We start from the raw sequence: 19,223 nt of genomic DNA on the forward strand, positions 1-19,223 counted from the left end.
GCAGCTGCAAAAGGGAGAATGACAGTGGCTGCCTAGCAGGGTAGCTGTGAGGATTAAAGGAGCTCTGGGGGTGAGGGGCCTGGCTTATGACAAGAACCTTAATCGATGGTGGCTATTAGCTGTCATGGCCGGGGGTGCAAGCAGTGAGGCTGGCCACAATACGGTCTAGCCTGGAAGCATCTGGGTGTGCCTGGATGTCTTTCCTACCTAGAAAAACTGTATGGTGGCGGGCAGCAGGGGGTCACGGGAAGTTGCTGCATCGTGTCAGGCAGGCTGTGGACTCCTGGTGGGAGGGGCCCACAGGGCTGGGGAATGCTGGTTAATAGAGTCCAAGGAACTGTGCGGCTTTCCACTTTAACCACAATATACAAGTACTGAGATCGAATGAGGGTCAAATTGTATCATTCCTCTCCTCCATCCCTCCCCTAGGTCCCCATCTCACTCAGAGGAATAGCTACAATCCTCAGAATGACCTACAAGGTCCTACACAACTGGGTCCCCACTACCTCCCCGACCTCTGCTCCTCCGGTTCTCTTTCTTCCTCTCTTTGCTGGCCACAAGGGCCTCCTTGACCATCCTCAAATATGCCAAGCATGCCGTGGTCTTGGGGCCCTTGCACATGCTGGTCCCACTGCCAGATATGTTCTTCCCCCGGATATTTATTATATAGTTCCCTCATTTCCTTCAGACTTCTCAAATGCCACCTTTTCAAAGAGGCCTTCTTTGACTACTTTATATAAAATAGCAACTCGCTGATGGTGGTCCCTATCCACCACACATGCTGAATCTCCCCCCCCAGAGCACTTATTAACCTATGACATATTTAATTAATTTATTTATTTTGAGATGGAGTCTTGCTCTGTCACCCAGGCTGGCGTACAGTGGTGCAATCTTGGCTTACTGCAAGCTCTGCCTCCCAGGTTCAAGTGATTTTCCTGACTCAGCCTCCCGAGTAGCTGGGACTACAGGCATGCACCACGCCTGGCTAATTTCTGTATTTTTAGCAGAGATGGGGTTTTGCCATGTTGTCCAGGCTGGTCTCAAACTCTTGACCTCAAGTGATCCACCCACCTCGGCCTTCCAAAGTGCTGGGATTACACGCGTGAACCACTGTGCCCGGCCATGTGACATATTTTATAACATATACAAGCATGTTATCTGTCTCTTTCTCCACTAGAAATGTAAGTTCCATAAGGGCAAGGATTTTGTTTGTTTAAGTGTTAGGACTTAGCACTATGTTTGGCATGCAACGGCTGCTCAAAAATATTATTGAATGAATCAATTACTGTTGAGAGAAAACAGCAGGCTGCTATACGGTGGTATGGCGTGAGTCCTTTTTCATTACCTAGAACTAATATTTGTTTGTGATTGCTTCATGTAAGCATTGACTAAACCCTTTACATGCATTAACTTATTTAAGCAGGTACTATTATTATTATTATTATTTTTAGATGGAGTCTCGCTCTGTTGCTCAGGTTGGAGTGCGATGGCATAATCTCAGCTCACTGCAACCTCCACCTTCAGGGTTCAAGCGATTTTCCTGTCTCAGCCTCCTGAGTAGCTGGATTACAGGCTCCTGCCACCACGCCTGGCTAATTTTTCTATTTTTAGTAGAGACGGGGTTTCACCGTGTTCGTTAGGCTGGTCTCGAACTCTTGACCTCATGATCCACCCACCTCAGCCTGCCAAAGTGCTGGGATTATAGGCATGAGCCAACGCGCCCAGCCCAGGTACTATTATTATCTTTTATTTATTTATTTATTTATTTATTTATTTATTTCAGAGGGAGTCTTACTCTGTTGCCCAGGCTGGAGTGCAATGGTGCAATCTCAGATCACTGCAACCTCTGCCTCCTGGGTTCAAGCGATTCTCCTGCCTCAGGCTCCAGAGTGGCTGGGACTATAGGCGCCCACCACCACGCCTGGCTAATTTTTGTATTTTTAGTAGAGATGGGGTTTCACCATGTTAGCCAGGATGGTCTCAATCTCCCGACCTCATGATACGCCCACCTCGTCCTCCCAAAGTCCTGGGATTACAGGCATGAGCCACCACACCCAGCCTATTTTTTATTTTTTGAGACAGAGTCTCACTCTGTTGCCTAGGCTGGAATGCAGTGGTGCAATCTTGGCTCACTGTAACCTCTGCCTCCTGGGTTCAAGTGATTCTCCTGCCTCAGCCTGCTGAGTAGCTGGGATGACAGGTGCCTGCCACCAATCCTGGCTAATTTTTTTTTCTTTTTACTTTTTAAATTTTTTCGAGCCAGAGTCTTGCTCTGTCGCCCAGGCTGGAGTGCAATGGCGCGATCTCAATACACTGCAACCTCCGCCTCCTGGGTTCAAGTGATTCTCCTGCCTCAGCCTCTCGAGTAGCTGGGATTATAGGCATGCACCATGTCTGGCTAATTTTTGTATTTTTAGTAGAGACAAGATTTCACCATGTTGGCCAGGCTGGTTGGTCTTGAACTCCTGACTTCAGGTGATCCACCTATCTTAGCCTCCCAAAGTGCTAGGATTATAGGCGTGAGCCACCCCACTCGGCTGCCTGGCAAATTTTTGTATTTTTTGGTAGAGACAGAATTTCACCATGTTGGCCAGGCTGGTCTCAAACTCCTGACCCCAAGTGATCCGCCTGCCTTGGCCTCCCAGAGTGCTGGGTTTACAGGTGTGAGCCACTGTGCCCAGCCTTATCTTGTTTTATTGAAGAGGAAACTGGATCTCAAAGAAGTTAGTTATCTTACTTCAGTTAGTAATGGCACAGCCAGAACTGTGTCTAGTCCTGATGACCCGAGTATGGGCTCTTAGCCATCACACAATGTTCATTCCTGATGGAATCTGAAAGGGTGGATACCAGAACTATAGTAAGTTTACAGGTGATCTGTATCCCTTCTTCATATTTTTCTATACTTATGTTTTTTCCCCAAGAAGCATGTATTAATTTTATATTAGGAAAAAAAGTTGTTCCACTTGTCCATCTATCAACTACGCATAACCAAAAGAGCGGGGACTTAATTGAGGAAGGTTGCCCACAGCTGTTTTGGGAGCCCCTGAATCCCAGAATCTCTCGGAACTTGGTTAAGAGCAGGAAGGTTTGGGGGACCCCTGGCTCAGATGATGATGGCAGGAAGATGATGTCCAGGTAGGATGTTAGGATTGCGACTGTTAGCATAGGCAGCAAGGGCTGAGATGGAAGACAAAGCTTCTCTGCAAGTGCAATGGTATGACGTCTTTTCCTTCTGGATTCTTGTGTTGCACAGACTGTAAAAATGCCTCAAGGTCTGAGGCTGGCTGGGTTAATTGATGCCACCTTTCCCAAAATGTCTTTGGCTTTGGACCTGTGACAACAATCACATTTTCATCCAGAAAGAACAGGCAGACTTATCTAAGATGACCCAGCCTCATACTTCTCAGAGTCGGTTTCTGTCCCTGCAGGGTCTAGTTAGGAGGAAAGAGATGCTGTGACAACTTCTTGACTAATTCCTTCAGATCCATAAGATCCTTGTCCCCCCAACCCTCCAGCTGCCAGTAAACACCATATTAGGGCAAGAAACCAGCACTCCTGGTACAAAGTAAAAACCCAAGAGAATATCTTTCTTCCATGGAAATACACACTAAAGTGTGTAGGGGCAAAGGGACAAACTGAAGGAGTTGACATTCTCAAACAGTTCAGAAAAAAAATACGCACCTGTGTATTTTACACCTCAAATGAGGCGAGGTGTAAACTGGAAAATCTGGGTGAAGGGCAAATGTGAGTTCCTTGTGCTATTCTTGCAACTCTTCTGCAAATTTAAAATCATATCAAAATAAAAAGTTTCCAAAAAAAAAAAGTTTCAAAAAAAAAAAGTATATGTATGCCGAATTAACTAAAGTGCTCAGAGGAGAAGCTGAGCAAATGATCCAATTCCTTTTCTTGTGTTAACTCAATGCGAGAACTTGAGAAAATTACGATCACCCCATTCTTCCCATGGTTCACTGCGGACTCTCTTAAGCTTCCCGGTATGGAAAATACCCTGCTCGGAAGAGAGCTTTGATCACAAAAATGCAATAAATGCCTGGAGCCAGCGATCTGAATCTTTGCAAGGGACTGTAGGAGATAACACAGAAAAGGAAACTTGAGTACCTCCCCATGGGAAGGCCAAGGCAGGGTCAACATGGAGAAAATTTGAAAGCCTGCAGGCCACACTTTCCAGAGCAATGGGGGGCTGGAGGGTGGCACAGGGAGGTAAGGCACAGCCCTGCTGTTAGGGGTTTATAGTTTAATAGGAGACAGAAATGACACCAGGCAACTGGGTCATCTGGGGTAGAAAATGCCCCAAATAGGGTAGAAAATGCTCAGGTTAAGAGGAGGGTCACAGAAGAAATCCTCCAGGGGCTGAGAGCAGGGAGAGGAATTTCTGACGTAGACTGGGATGAAGACAGAGAGGCAGATAGAGCAATATCCTGCACTGTAGCCTCATGATAAGTTCTCTTTCTGCTTAAGCCAGCCAGCTGGCTCATCACAACCAAAACTGTGAATCCTCCCCTGCAGTGGGGGCAGTTTTTATACAGTGCAGGTGCACACACAGCGAGCTCCCTCTTGCCTCAACCATTTCTTTCGCCTGAAATGTCCTCTTCCTGATGTGCTTTCCAAATGCTGCTCTTCCACCAGGCCTAGCTCCAGCCAGCATGAAACCACTCATTCACACCTGATACGTTCCCACCTTCCCCTTGCAATGCTTTTCTGTTATATCCCCAATAAGCCCAAATCTTTCCAGTCCTTCGAGGCCTGCCTCCAATGTCTCATCCCCTTCCAGTTCCTCAGGCTGCTTTCTGGAGAAGTCATTTAATCCTGAGTCAGTGCAAACCATCGATATAACTTGGTTGTTCAAACTTTTTTTTTTTTTTTGAGACAGGGTCTCCTGTTGCCCAGGCTGGAGTGCAGTGGTGTGACCATGGCTCACTGCAGCCTCAATCTCCTGGGCTCAAGTGATTCTCCTGCCTCAGCTGTCCAAGTAGCTGACACTACAGGCATGTGCCACCACACCCAGCTCATTTTAAATTTTTTTGTACAGACAGGGTCTCATTATGTTGCCCAGGCTGATCTAGAACTTCTGGGCTCAAGCCATCCTCCTGCCTCAGCCTCCTAAAGTGCAAGATTACAGGTGTGAGCCACTGTGCCGGGCCACATGGGAGCCATTCTTGAAAGCCCTGAAGGCACTCGGCATGGAGGGCAAGCTTGTCACATGACAGGGACAGCTAAGGGAGCCAAGCTCATTGGGCCTTATGCCAGCTTGGAGAGGTACATTCCAGAGGAGTCTCATAAAAGCAGGAGTTGAGTTCTGGGTAGCACAGCAATTAGAACTAGGACCAATGCAGCCATGAAGCACTAGAAAACAGATTTAGGAACACTTGACATTATGAAATGCTGCCATGTGTGGTGGCATGCTATCAGTTGCAAGAGGGAGTCAGACGAAAGTGGGGAAGTTGTATAAAGATTTGCTTTGGCTTAGATCAGATGCTCCTAAATGTCCAACCATTAGTGCAATCTCCAGTGGGCTAGGGTGACCTGAGGAAAATAAGGCCATAGCCCTAAAGCTGGTCCATTTAAAGGACTTTTCCTTTCCTGATAACGGTCCATATGCAAAGGGCTCTGAAAACCAAGTTTTTTTGTTTTTTTTTTTTTTTTTTTGGTTTGGTATAAAAACTCATTTTGCAGAAAACTCTGACCTGAACTGACATAGTTATTTATAGCCTTTACTTATTCCACTTAGTTGAATATTCACATGGTTCACTGGAAATTTTGCATTTTACTATGAAGTATTATATTCACCATATTAACCTTTCAAAAATGTAAATACATTGCAATTCCAAAATACATCTGGCCTCCAGGGTTTCATAAGAAACTGTGGATTAGGTGTATCCTTTTTTGTTGTTGCTGTTAGTTTTTATTTCATAATCATAAGCTTAACTCTGCAATCCAGCTAGTCATGGAAAGGAACAAGGAAAACATGGAACCCAAAGGGAACTGCAGTCAGAGCACAAAGATTCTAGGATACTGCGAGCAAATGGGGTGGAGGGGTACTCCCCTGAGCAACAGAAGAAATGGTCTGGTGGTTAAGAGAAAACACAAGTCAAACTTACTAGAGCTGTCCACAGTCAGCAATGGTGATCTTCTTGCTGGTCTCGCCATTCCTGAACACAAAGCGCTCCATGGCCTCCACAATATTCATGCCTTCACCATGCCGAAGACCACATGCTTGCCATCCAACCACTCGGTCTTGGCAGGGCACATGAAAAACTGGGAACCACTTGTGTTGGGTCCAGCATTTGCCATGGACAGGATGCCAGGACCTGTATGCTTCAGGATGAAGTTCTCCTCATCAAATTTCTCCCTGTAGATGGACTTGCCACCAGTGCCATTATGGCATGCGAAGTCACCACCCTGACATACAAACCTTGGAATAATTCCGTGAAAGCAGAAACCCTTATAACCAGATCTTTTCTCTCCAGTGCTCAGAGCGTGAAAGTTCTCTGCTGTCTTTGGAACCTTGTCTGCAAACAGCTGAAGCAGATGCAGCCCAAGGGCTTGCCGTTGACAGCAATATCGAAGACCATGGTGGGATTGACCATGGCTGGTAATATGGGGCTCCCAGTGGCAGCAGCATCTACAAACCTGGTGTATCCTATTTTTCAAGTATTGTAATGGCCTTTCTTTAATTAAATGGTGAGTTAATAGTAGCGTTTGGTATGTTTTTTACATTAAAAACTGTTATAGCTTGGTGATATGGTTTGAATACTGCTTGTTTGTCCCACCAAAAGTCATGGTGAAACCTGATCCTGAATGTGACAATGTTGGGAGGAGAAGCCTAGTGGGAGGTGTTTGGGTCATGGGGGTGGATCCTTCACGAATGGCTTGGTGCCTTTCTTGCCATAGTGATTGAGTTCTTGCTCTGAGGAGACTGGATTCGTTCTCACAGGAATCAATTAGTTCTGGGGAGAGTGGGTTGTTATGAAGCCAGGGCGTGCCTTGGGTTTTGCCTTTCTTTGCAGGTGTCTGCTTTCCCTTTGACCTTCATGTTGTGACCTAGCATGCGGCCCTCACCAGAAGCAAGAATATGCTGGTGCCATGCTCCTTGGACTTCCCAGCCTGCAGAACTGTGAGCGAAATAAACCTCTTTTCTTTTTTTTTTTTTTTTTTTGAGACGGAGTCTTGCTCTGTTGCCCAGGCTGGAGTGCAGTGGCGCGATCTCTGCTCACTGCAAGCTCCGCCTCCTGGGTTCACGCCATTCTCCTGCCTCAGCCTCCCTAGTAGCTGGGACTACAGGTGCCCGCCACCACGCCCGGCTAATTTTTTTTTGTATTTTCAGTAGAGACCGGGTTTCACCCTGTTAGTCAGGATGGTCTTGATCTCCTGACCTCGTGATCCACCTGCCTTGGCCTCCCAAAGTGCTGGGATTACAGGCGTGAACCACTGCACCCGGCAATAAACCTCTTTTCTTTATAAATTACTCAGTCCCAGATATTCTGTTAAAGCAATACAAAATGGACTAAGACACTTAGTAAAATAAAATGTTTGGCAACCCTGAGTCTAGCTCCAAAATTTCTGGAACATTTTATTGGTCTGTGAAGTCCAACCCCAGCATAAGGCACCTCTAGTGCTTTAGAATTCTAGGCTTAATTAGACCAGAGGTTGCCAGTTGGTAGCCCCACTGACCAAACTGGGACTGCAGGTGTGTTTTCCTTGCCTCACACAGGGCCTTCTTCCCCCTTTTTAATCTGGAAAGTGAACATAAAGTCCAGTTTCCAGTTTCTGCTTTTTTTTTTTTTTTTTTTTTTTTTTTGAGACAGACTCTCGTTCTGTCACCCAGGCTGGAGTGCAGTGATGTGATCTCGGCTCACTGTAACCTCTGGCTCCTGGGTTCAAGTGATTCTCCTGCCTTGGCCTCCTGAGCAGCTGGGATCACAGACACGCACCACCAGGCCCAGCTAATTTTTTTTTTTTTTTGTATTTTTAATGGAGATGGGGTTTTACCATGTTGGCCAGGCTGGTCTCGAACTCCTGACCTCAGGTGATCCACCCACCTTGGCCTCCCAAAGTGCTGCAATTACAGGCGTGAGCCACTGTGCCCAGCGTGGTTTCCAGTTTCTCTTGAAAATTCAGATGTTGGCAATAGACTTGCATGGCATACAATCAACTGAAGCCAAGAAGCAGGTGGCCCCCTCTGCTTTCCAGCTGACCCCTTTGTGCTGACTAGAACACCCAGTGCGCTTCACTGCCACTGAACACAGGGCTAGAAAAGACTGCTTTTCTTAGGTGAGGACTGCTGATCATCAGCTCTATATAGGAATAGTGCCTTACCCAGTAACTCCACACAAAATTAGGAGTCTGCTGCTGCTCCAGGGAAGGCCTGCCCAGAAACAGGCCTGCAGCAGACCCAGGGTACCAGAAGACTAGGAGGTCAAAAACAACTTGTTTGACTCAGTGAGCTCCTTAGCTGATGACAAAGAATTTGCTTGATTAGGAATTCCTGCTGGGTGCAGTAGCTCATGCCTGTGATCCCAGCACTTAAAGAGGCCAAGGCAGGAAGATTGCTTCAGCCTAGGAGTTTGAGAGTGTAAATTTCCTTTGCATGTCATGTTGGAGCTTAAAAAGTTTTGGGCCAGGCACGGTGGCTCATGTTTGTAATGCCAGTACTTTGAGAGGCAGAAGCAGGAGGATCACTTGAGCCCAGGAGTTCAAGCCTGGGCAACACGGCGAAACCCCATCTCTACAAAAAAAAAAAAAAAAAAAAAAAAAAAAAAAAGCCAGTTCTGGTGGCGCGTGCCTACAGTCCCATCTATCTGGGAGGCTGAGGTGGGAGAATCACCTGAGCCTGGGAGACCAAGGCTGCAGTAAGCCATGATCATGCCACTGTACTCCAGCCTGGGCGACAGAGTGAGCATTAGCTAGTTCAATGCTGAGGAGTTGGAATGAGAATGAGTATCTATGTCCAGTCCTTGACTTCAATAAAAATGCTACCAAAGTCATCCCATTAAGTATGATGATTGCTGTACATTTTAAAAAACACTTAAACTATTGTAGGAAATTTCAAACATATGCCAAAGTATAACAAATAATATAATAAACTCCCATTTGCCCTTCCCAGCTTTGACAAATGGTGTTATTTTTTTCCATCTACTTGGGATATCTGTGGTGTTTTTCTTTCTTTGTTTTTAGAAATAGGGTCTTGCTGTGTTGCCCAGCCTGGAGTGCAGTGGCACCATCACAGCTCACTTGCAGTCTTGATATCCTGGGCTCAAGGGATCTCCTCATCTCAGCCTTCTGAGTAGCTGGGACTACAGGTGTGTACCACCACACTTGAATAATTTTTTAATTTTTAGTTTTGTAGACAGGGTCTTGCTATGTTGCCTAGGCTTGTCTTGAATTCTTGGCCTCAAGGGATCCTCCCACCTTGGCCTCTGCTTAGGATACTTTTGAAAAGAAGATATTCAAGACTCCCTATATCATGCTTTAAGCATGCTTATACAGCATGCTTTTTTTTTTTTTTTTTTTAAGAGAGCATTTTAGAGCAGTTTTAGGTTCAAAGCAACACTGTGTAGAGCCAGCATGCATTTAAAAAGAAGAACCCTGGCCGGGCATGGTGGCTCAGGCCTGAAATCCCAGCAATTTGGGAGACTGAAGCAGGAGGATTGCTTGAATCCAGGAGTTTGGGACCAGCCTGGGCAACATAGGGAGATGCAGTCTCTACAGAAAATAAAAAATAAAAAAATAAGCTGGGCATGGTGGCACACATTTGCAGTCTCAGCTTCTCAGGAGGCTGAGACAAAGGTTGCTTGAGCCTAGGAGTTTGAGGCTGCAGTGAGCTATGATCCTGTCATTGCACTCCAGCCTAGGTGACAGAGACCATCTCCAAATAAATAGCCCTGACAGAAATTCCTAGCCTTCGCATTTTTCAGTAATTTATTATTAATCTTATGGACAATGACTTCGGTAACTGTCTAGGATTTTGATTTGATTATTAGAAAGCTTAGAGCCAGTATGTGCAAGGTGGCATGGGGTAATTTTTCCTCCTCAGTCGTGGCCCAATTTTATTTTACTTATTTGGCTCAATTTTATATTCTCTTATTTTACTTTCTTTTTTCCCCCCATCCCCCGATTTAAACCATGATATTCTATATTTTATCGAACAGGGGCTCATGTTGCCCAGGTTGGAGTGCAGTGGCATGATCTTGGCTCACGCAGCCTCAACCTCCTGAGCTCAAGTGATCCTTACCTCAGTATCCTGAGTAGCTGGGACCATGGTTGTGCACCACCACACGTGGCTAATTTTAAAATTTTTTGTAGAGATGGGCTCTCGCTATGTTACCCAGGCTGGTTTTGAACTCAGGGATTCAGCTATCCTCCTGCCTCAGCCTCCCAGAGTGCTGGGATTACAAGTATGAGCCACTGTGCCCAGCCTATTCCATATTTTATATATCTGTGTAGGCCACCTGAAAGCCTTACTGAAACAAGGCAGGCATAAATAAATGCTTATTCAGTCTTTCTATCCAGTAATTGGTGAAAACTAGGTTCAGCTTTTCTCATTAAGTGTATGCTTTAAGTAAGTCTAAAATTTGGTAAGAAATAAGGTCCTTTGCCGCAGTCAAATTTACATTCGTGGTAACAATGTTTACTGCCACTAAGTGATTTTATTCCAGACCAGAGGGCACACCATCATACTATCTATGAATGGCCACTGTTAGCAACCAGAAAGTATTGATTCAAGTCCACCTTCAGACCAGGGTTCTACTCCCTTTCTGCAACAAATATTTATTAAATATCTAAAATGTACTAGGCCAGGCATGGTGGCTCACACCTGTAATCCCAGCACTTTGGGAGGCGGAGGTGGGTGGATCACCTGAGGTCAGGAGTTCGAGACCAGCCCGGCCAACATGGTGAAACCCGTCTCCACTAAACATACAAAAAATTAGCCAGGCGTGGTGGCATATGCCTGTAATCCCAGCTACTCAGAAGGCTGAGGTGCGAGAACAGCTTGAAGTCAGGAGGCAGAGGTTGCAGTGAACCAAGACATCACCATTGCACTCCAGCCTGGGTAACAAGGGCGAGACTCCGTCTCATTCATAAATAAATAAATAAATAAATAAATAAATGTTTTAGGAACCGTACTAGGTTTCAGTTATACCAAAGTGAGTAAAGACCCAGTATTTAGTTGCCCTCTGGGAACTCTGGGAACTTACTATCTCATAGAGAAGACAGAGAAGCAACCAACAAGTATAGCCTAGGGAAGAGGGGTAAACTATGAGGAGAGGTGTACCTAGCCTAGTGCCCAGTAAAAACTGTCCGGCCAGGAACGGTGGTTCATGCCTATAATCCCAGCACTTTGGAAGGCTGAGGTAGAAGGATGGCTTGAACCCAGGAGTTTGTGACCAGCCTGAGCAACATAGGGAGACCCTATCTCTACAAAAAATCCAAAAGTTGGCTGGGCATGGTGGCCCATGCCTGTAGTTCCAGCAATTCGGGAGGCTGAGGTGGGAGGACTGCTTGAGCCTGGGAGGTCAAGGCTGCAGTGAGCCGTGATTATATCACCGCACTCCAGCCTGGGTGACAGAGTGAGATCCAGTCTCAAAAATCAAAATAAAACAAAAACAAAAAAGCAAAGAAGACCAAACACACACACACACACACACACACACACACACACACACACACAAAACACCACCACTCTGTCCCTATAGCTTTCTTTTCTTTTCTTTTTTTTTTTTTGAGACGGAGTTTCACGCTGTCACCCAGGCTGAAGTGCAATGGTGTGATCTTGGCTCACCGAAACCTCTGCCTCCCGGGTTCAAGCGATTCTCCTGCCTCAGCCTCCTGAGTAGCTGGGATTAGAGGCCTATAGCTTTTCAAATAGTGGTTGAAGACACAATTTTAAGAAAATTATCTACTTTGATCAATTTTGAAAACAATTTCTAGGTTTAAATTGTGAGTATGACAGTAATCCTAAGTGCCCTCTTGTTTTGGACTTCTTATAACTTTAGAATCAGTATCAATGACTTACTGATATTGGGGAATCAATAGATTGGGGAAGGACGTAATTCTTTTGTTTTTTGTTTTTTGAGACAGAGTCTCGCTCTGTTGCCCGGGCTGGAGTGCAGTGGCGCGATCTAGGCTCACTGCAACCTCTGCCTCCGCCTCCCGAGTAGCTAGGATTACAGGCGCGTGCCACTGCGCCTGGCTAACTTTTTGTATTTTTAGTAGAGACGTGGTTTCACCGTGTTAGCCAGGATGGTCTCGATCTCCTGACCTCATGATCCACCCGCCTCAGCCTCCCAAAATGTTGGGATTACAGGCGTGAGCCACCGCGCCCAACCAGGATGTAATTTATAGAAGTCATTTAGTTTGTCTGTTTTGATATACTTCATTAAAAGAAGCTTATCAACAATTCAAAAGTTTCCTAATGGGAAATTAGTTGAAGAACCAGTCTGTAACCTGGCTCTCTTCTGCTGCCTGTTAGTATCCATGCCCTTGGTTATTACCTTCCTCACTGTATCAGAGTTAGTTTGTGTGACCAACAGAATTTTGCACAGTGATGGTATGTCACTTCAGAGATTAGGTTATGAAAGATATGGTGGCTTCCACCCCTCTGCCTTTCTCTTGAATCACTTGCTCTGAGGGAAGCCAGCTGCTTTATCTGAGCAGCCTTATGGCGAGACCCATGTGGTGAGGAACTGAAGATTCCGGTTAACAGCACCTGAATGAGCAAAGAAAATCCTCCAGGCCCAGTCAATAGCTTGACAGCAACTCCAGGAGAGACTTTGACCTAGAACCACTCAGCTAAGCTGCTCCTAGATTCCTGACCCTTAGAAACTGTGTAAGATACTAAATATTTGCGGTTTATTTATTTATTTTTAGATGGAGTCTCGCTCTTGTCGCCCAGGCTGGAGTGCAATGGCACCATCTCAGCTCACTGCAACCTCCACCTCCTGGGTTCAAGCGATTCTCCTGCCTCAGCCTCCCAAGTAGCTGGAATTACAGGCACCCACCACCACGCCCAGCTAATTTTTCTATTTTTAGATGGGGTTTCACCAGGTTGACCAGGCTGGTCTTGAACTCCTGACCTCAGGTGATCTACCCACCTTGGCCTCCCAAAGTGCTAGGATTACAGGCATGAGCCACCACCCCCAGCCTATTTGCTGTTTTAAACTGCTAAAGTTTTGGGGGTAATCTGTTACATAGCAATGGATAACTTTTTTTTATTTAAAACATTATTATTTTAGAGACCCTGTGCAAGCATAGCTCACTGCAGTCTTGAACTCCTGGACTCAAGTGATCCTCCTGCCTTAACCTTCTGAGGAGCTGAGACTCCAGGCATGTGCCACTACACCTGGCTACTTTACTTTTAATTTTTTTAGAGATGGAGGTCTCACTATGTTGCCCAGGCTGGTCTCAAACTCCTGGGTTAAAGCGACCCTTCCGCTTTGGCCTCCAGAGTTGCTGGGATTTTGAGGACTTTGCTATGAGGCCAGGAAAATAAATGTATTTTATTATTATTATTTTTTGAGATGGAGTCTTGCTTTGTCGCCCAGCCTGGAGTGCAGTGGCGAGATCTCGGCTCACTGCAACCTCTGCCTCCCAGGTTCAAGCGATTCTTCTGCCTCGGCCGCCCAAGCAGCTGGAATTACACCATGTGCCACCACGTCTGGCTAATTTGTTTGTATTATTATTATTCTTTTTTTTTAGTAGAGATGAGGTTTCGCCATGTTGGCCAGTCTGGTCTTGAATTCCTGACCTTAGGTGATTCGCCTGCCTTGGCCTCCTAAAGTGCTGGGATTACAGGCATGAGCCGCTGTGCCTGGCCAATAAATGTATTTTAGGTATTCAAAGACAGATGACTTAGGCAGAAGGTTCTATTTATTCCAGGTGATATCACAGTACTTACTCATCTTCATTGATAAAAAGGGCTATATGTGCACATAGCACATACGTATTTACCACCTAATTTTGGCAAAAGTATTTAAAATATAGAACTTTATTTGCCAAAGTTGCATGACTGAATAAACTCTTATGGATTTTTTTAAAAATGTGATTAGGTACGTAAAGTGCTAAATTAGAATGCTCAACTTTAAAACTATCCCAAATTTACTTCGTAGAAGAAAATGTAAATGTAATGAGCTCCATAAACACTATTTAAAGAAAATAAGGCCTTGCATGGTGGTTCACACCTATAATCTCAGTACTCTGGCAGGGGGAGGCAGGACAATCGCTTGAGGCCAGGAGTTCAGGACCAGCCTGAACTAGACCCAGTCTCTAAAAATAAAAAATAAAACAAAAATTTGGTTTAAGATATTCAAAACACATTAACTCTTTGAAGATTAGCTATGAAGTGCAGGAGGAGGGGTAACGGGGGAGGCTAAATAAGCATGGGCTAATTATCTCAGAGCAAGTTTTCAACCCAAAACAAAATGACATAACTATGCAAAGATTACACAGTGAAGTAATTTATGGCAGAAGCCTAAGATTCAAAAAGTTGAAATGGTTGGTATTTTTAGTGCCTTTGCAGCTCCTCCCTTGTTTGCTTGTAGAACCTGCCATGAGGAAGGATCCTCAGTCTCGCACGAAGAGATCCCGCCATTTAAGAGGGAAAAGAATGCTATTCCAAGCAGGCACATCTGCTTCCAATTCTATGTGGAGCATGATGCTGATGCTGATGGGATAAACGAGTACACAGAATTTAGGATACAGAAAAATCCTAGGATGAAATTTCATAAAGTAGAAGTTTGAATCTCTGCTAAATGAAGTCTGGTTACCCAGATATTCTCTGGCCGGTTCAAAAGGTGAAAATGACAAGCAGCGCAACCAACAGTTTCTCTACTTGTTCCTTTCTCCCTCCCCTGGTCCCTTTGCCTTTCTTATTCGTAATGCTCATGATGTCTTTTTCGTTCTTTCTCTCTTTTCTTTTCTTTCCTTTTCTTTCTCTCCTTCTCTCTCTTTCTTTTGAGGCAGTTTCATTCTTGTTGCCAGGATGGAGTGCAATGGTGTGATCTTGGCTCACCGCAACCTCCACCTCCTAGGTTCAAGCGATTCTCCTGCCTCAGCCTCCCGAGTAGCTGGGATTACAGGTATGTGCCATCATGCCCGGCTAATTTTGTATTTTTAGTAGAGACAAGGTTTCCCCATGTTGGTCAGGCTGGTCTCGAACTCTCAACCTCAGATGATCTGCCCGCCTCGGCCTCCCAAAGTGCTGGGATTACAAGCGTGAGCCACCGCACCTGGCGTCTTTTTCACAGGCTTTATCGGTTTTATCTCAGTGTCCTTGCATGACAGGGTAACAAATCACATAATTTTAAGATTTGGGCTGAAAGGCGCTTAATCTTTAGGGGAAAAAAAAGGTCCTGCTCAATCTACTGAATGAGCAGCACAATAAACACAAACAATAAGACATGGTGGACACTTGCCTCCATTTGCAAGGGATTTAGATCCATCCAATCCATGCCCCAGCTCGTCAATAGGAGATGCCTTTCAAAGAGCCTGTCTGGCTAAAACACTTTTTCTTGGCTTAAAAAAAAAAATCCTTAGGCCAGGCGCAGTGGCTCACGCCTGTAATCCCAGCACTTTGGGAGGCTGAGGCGGGCGGATCACGAAGTCAGGAGATGGAGACCATCCTGGCCAAGATGGTGAAACCTGTCTCTACTAAAATACAAAAAATTAGCCGGCTGTGGTGGTGCACGCCTGTAGTCCCAGCTACTCAGGAGGCTGAGGCAGGGGAATCCCTTGAACCTGGGAGGTGGATGTTGCAGTGAGCCGAGATGGTGCCACTGCACTCCAGCCTGGAGACAGAGTGAGACTCTGTCTCCAAAAAACGAAAAAACAAACAAAAAAACAAAAACCTTCACTAGTTACCCATTACTCGCAAGTTACAGTTCAAACCATTTAACGGGAAAATCCCAGAAGAGTACACACAAAGCCTTAAAAATGCTTCCCAGTCATAATGCCTTTTTAAAGAAAATCAAGATCAGATCTTAATGTTTTTCAATGACATGTGCTTCAAGAGAAACCAGACCTGTTCCTTAGACGATCTAGAAGGGAAACTTACCTTTGGCTCTTTAGCCAGATATCCCCAGCTTGGAAGGTTGAGTGGTTGAAGGTGAGAGGAAATGCACCCAGTGCTTCTATGGTTCCATAGGCTCCAGTGTCTTCTTCTATTACACTGTATTTTAATTGCCAGCTTCCTTGCCTGTATTTCACCTCCATACCAAAAGCTCTATGAAGATAGGGACTGAGTATTGTCAGGATCTGGCACAGTGCCTCGTATCAGACACTCAATAAGTATTTGCTAAATGAACGCATATGAAACCACTGAAACCTGGAGACACAACATGGAGTAGCAGAAAAAGAAACAGGCCAGGTGTGGTGGCTCACACCTGTAATCCCAGCACTTTGGGAGGCTGAGGCAGGCGGGTCACCTGAGGTCGGGAGTTCAAGACCAGCCTGGAGAAACCCCATCTCTATAAAAATACAAAATTAGCCAAGCATGGTGACACATGCCTGTAATCCCAGCTACTCGGGAGGCTGAGGCAGAAAAATCGCTTGAACCCGGGAGGCAGAGGTTGTGGTGAGCCGAGATCGCGCCATTGCACTCCAGCCTGGGTAACAACAGTGGAACTCCGTCTCAAAAAAAAAAAAAAGAAACATCTTGGTTCTCAACTTTATTATTATGATTCCAAGTAAAAAATTTTCTGGATTTTTTCCTGGATAAACAAAAAGATGGGATAGGATTGTTAAGGGTTTCTCTAGCATTATAATTCTATGAATGTATGTACAAAGCATTTTTAAAATTATAAGACTGACTGTTGAGTGAACACACCAGAATTCCTCAGTGCAAATGAACATTAGCCCCTTTAAAGATGGGGGTGGGTACTCTGACAAGTTAATTACTCATTCAACTATGAAAGCCAATTTGGAATTTTTTTAGCTTAAAAAAATTTATACAAGCAATACATATTTATTAATTACTAAAAATAAATTAGAAATCACAAAAGGGAGGCTGAGGTGAACAACAGCTTGAGTCCAGAAGGTTCGAGACCAGCCTGGGCAATATGGGGAAACTCCAACTCTACAAAAAAATACAAAAATTGGCTGGATGCGGTGGCACATGCCTATATTCCTAGCTACTTGGGAGGCTGAGATAGGAGGATTGTTTGAGCCCAGGAGGCAGAGGTTGCAGTGAGCCGCTATTCACGCCACTGCACTCCAGCCTGGGCAACAGCGTGGGACTCTGTCTCAGGAAAAAAAAAAAAAAAAAGAAAAGAAAATCATAAAGGTGGAAGGGAATTTAAATTTACCCCCAGTCATACAAAGACAACCACTACTACCAGTCTGGGTATAAATCTTCCTAAGTTCTCCTGTTACAAACATATCTTGTATGTTTACATTTCTTTTCCTTTATAAAATCAGGGTTATTTTACACTGGTAACCTGTTTCTTTTACTTAATATAGTATGAATATCTTTCCACATACTTTGTAACCACAGTAATCTATAGAGTGGTAATATTAATTTATTTAACCAATGACCCACTTAGGTTATCTGTCACTATGATAAAAATGCTACACTACATGTCCTAGTAAATTTTTATGCACATAATTATGTTCTCAAAATAATTATCCAGAAGTGAACTTTTTGGAGCAAGGCTGTAATTTTTAAGTCAGGAGCAAGGCTGCACTTTTTTTTCGAGATGGAGTTTCGCTCGTCGCCCAGGCTGGAGGTCAGTGGCGCGATCTCGGCTCACTGTAACCTCCGCCTCCCAGGTTCAAGCAATTCTCCTGCCTCAGCCTCCCGAGCAGCTGGAATTACAGGCACCCACCACCATGCCCGGTTAATTTTTGTATTTTTAGTAGAGATAGGGTTTCACCATGTTGGCCAGGTTGGTCTCCAACTCCTGACCTTAGGTGATCCACCTGCCTCGGCCTCCCAAAGTGCTGAGATTACAGGTGTGAGCCATTGCACCCAGCCAAGACTGCAGTTTTAACTCAGTTGATTTGTATGCAATTTTTTCTCTTTGGTAGCAGACTCCCATCCTTTTGATAGTAGATAAATAGTCACTGGAAGCAGCCAAGAGCCACCGGATTTTGGTCAAGTGTAGTGATTAAAGTGAGAGATCAAGTAGGCAATACTAGTTTTGGTTGAAAGCCTCTGACTATAGGGCAATGTGAATGGTTTTCACATGTGACTCAAAGTGGCTCTATAGGCAATAACAACAGGAATTCCAAAACCATTGTGGGCAATTGGTTCATCACCAAACCAGGCATATTACTTCCAAAAGAGTGAACTATGAAGGTGACAAACAGAGCTAGGTGATAATGCTTTCTCAGGATTCATAATGTTACACACATATCTCATTCACACACAGAAATTCTGAATGGTTGAGTCAATCAATTCATTTAATTAAAGTAGATGTACTGGCTTACCTAAAACTTTAATATTTGCAATATTTTTTCAGTATTGACATTCTCATAAAAACGTATTCACCACTTGAATGGTACTTCACATACATTATCTTTTTAATGTTCACACTACTACCACAAATATAAGTATTATTCTCCCCATGTTATAAATGAGAAAATGGAGACTCAGAGAAAATGTGATTTGTGCAAGGCAACAACATCTGATAAAAGGTAGAACCAAGATGCCAATACAGATCTGTTTTGCTTCAAACACCACGTTCTTTTTATTTTCTAACCCTGCCATGTAGCACCTTTGAATAATTCTTAAATGTATCATTATAGGGTTGTTCAATTTTTAGCTGCAACGCTTAATATTTCTTAATGACTCTATTATTACCAGTGAATAATCCTATTCTTTATTTAACGTGGAAGTGAACTGAACAAAACTGAAGGTATTGCTTATGAACACTTATTTCTATTCTTGAGGAAAACTGGAAGTAACTACAAAAAGCCATTTATTCCACTTGAATGAAGTAAATATTGATACTAGACCTTACATTTAAAGAGACCAGTCTAGCAAGTGACTCTCATTTTAACAATAACCATATTAAAAGAGAAAAAAATAGAGCAGTAAGTTAAATAAAAGGCTAATAAAACTTGGAGGAAACAGCTAAGTGTTTTCTTTTAAACCCTGAAGAATACCAAATGTATGTTATGTTGCATAAAGAGTCATGTCAAGAGAAGACTATTAACAACCCAATAGTAGAGTCAGCATTAAGAACTTCAATGATATTCAACTCAAACATGCG

At 44.3% G+C, this 19,223-nt stretch overlaps 1 pseudogene; it reads right to left on the reverse strand.

The window, feature by feature from the left end:
- Nucleotides 1-5,674: 5,674 nt before the first annotated feature.
- Nucleotides 5,675-8,715, reverse strand: LOC129058567 (peptidyl-prolyl cis-trans isomerase A-like; annotated as a pseudogene).
- Nucleotides 8,716-19,223: the final 10,508 nt, after the last annotated feature.

Source organism: Pongo abelii, chromosome 2 (assembly GCF_028885655.2).
Source record: "Pongo abelii isolate AG06213 chromosome 2, NHGRI_mPonAbe1-v2.0_pri, whole genome shotgun sequence".
Classification (NCBI taxonomy): domain Eukaryota; kingdom Metazoa; phylum Chordata; class Mammalia; order Primates; family Hominidae; genus Pongo; species Pongo abelii.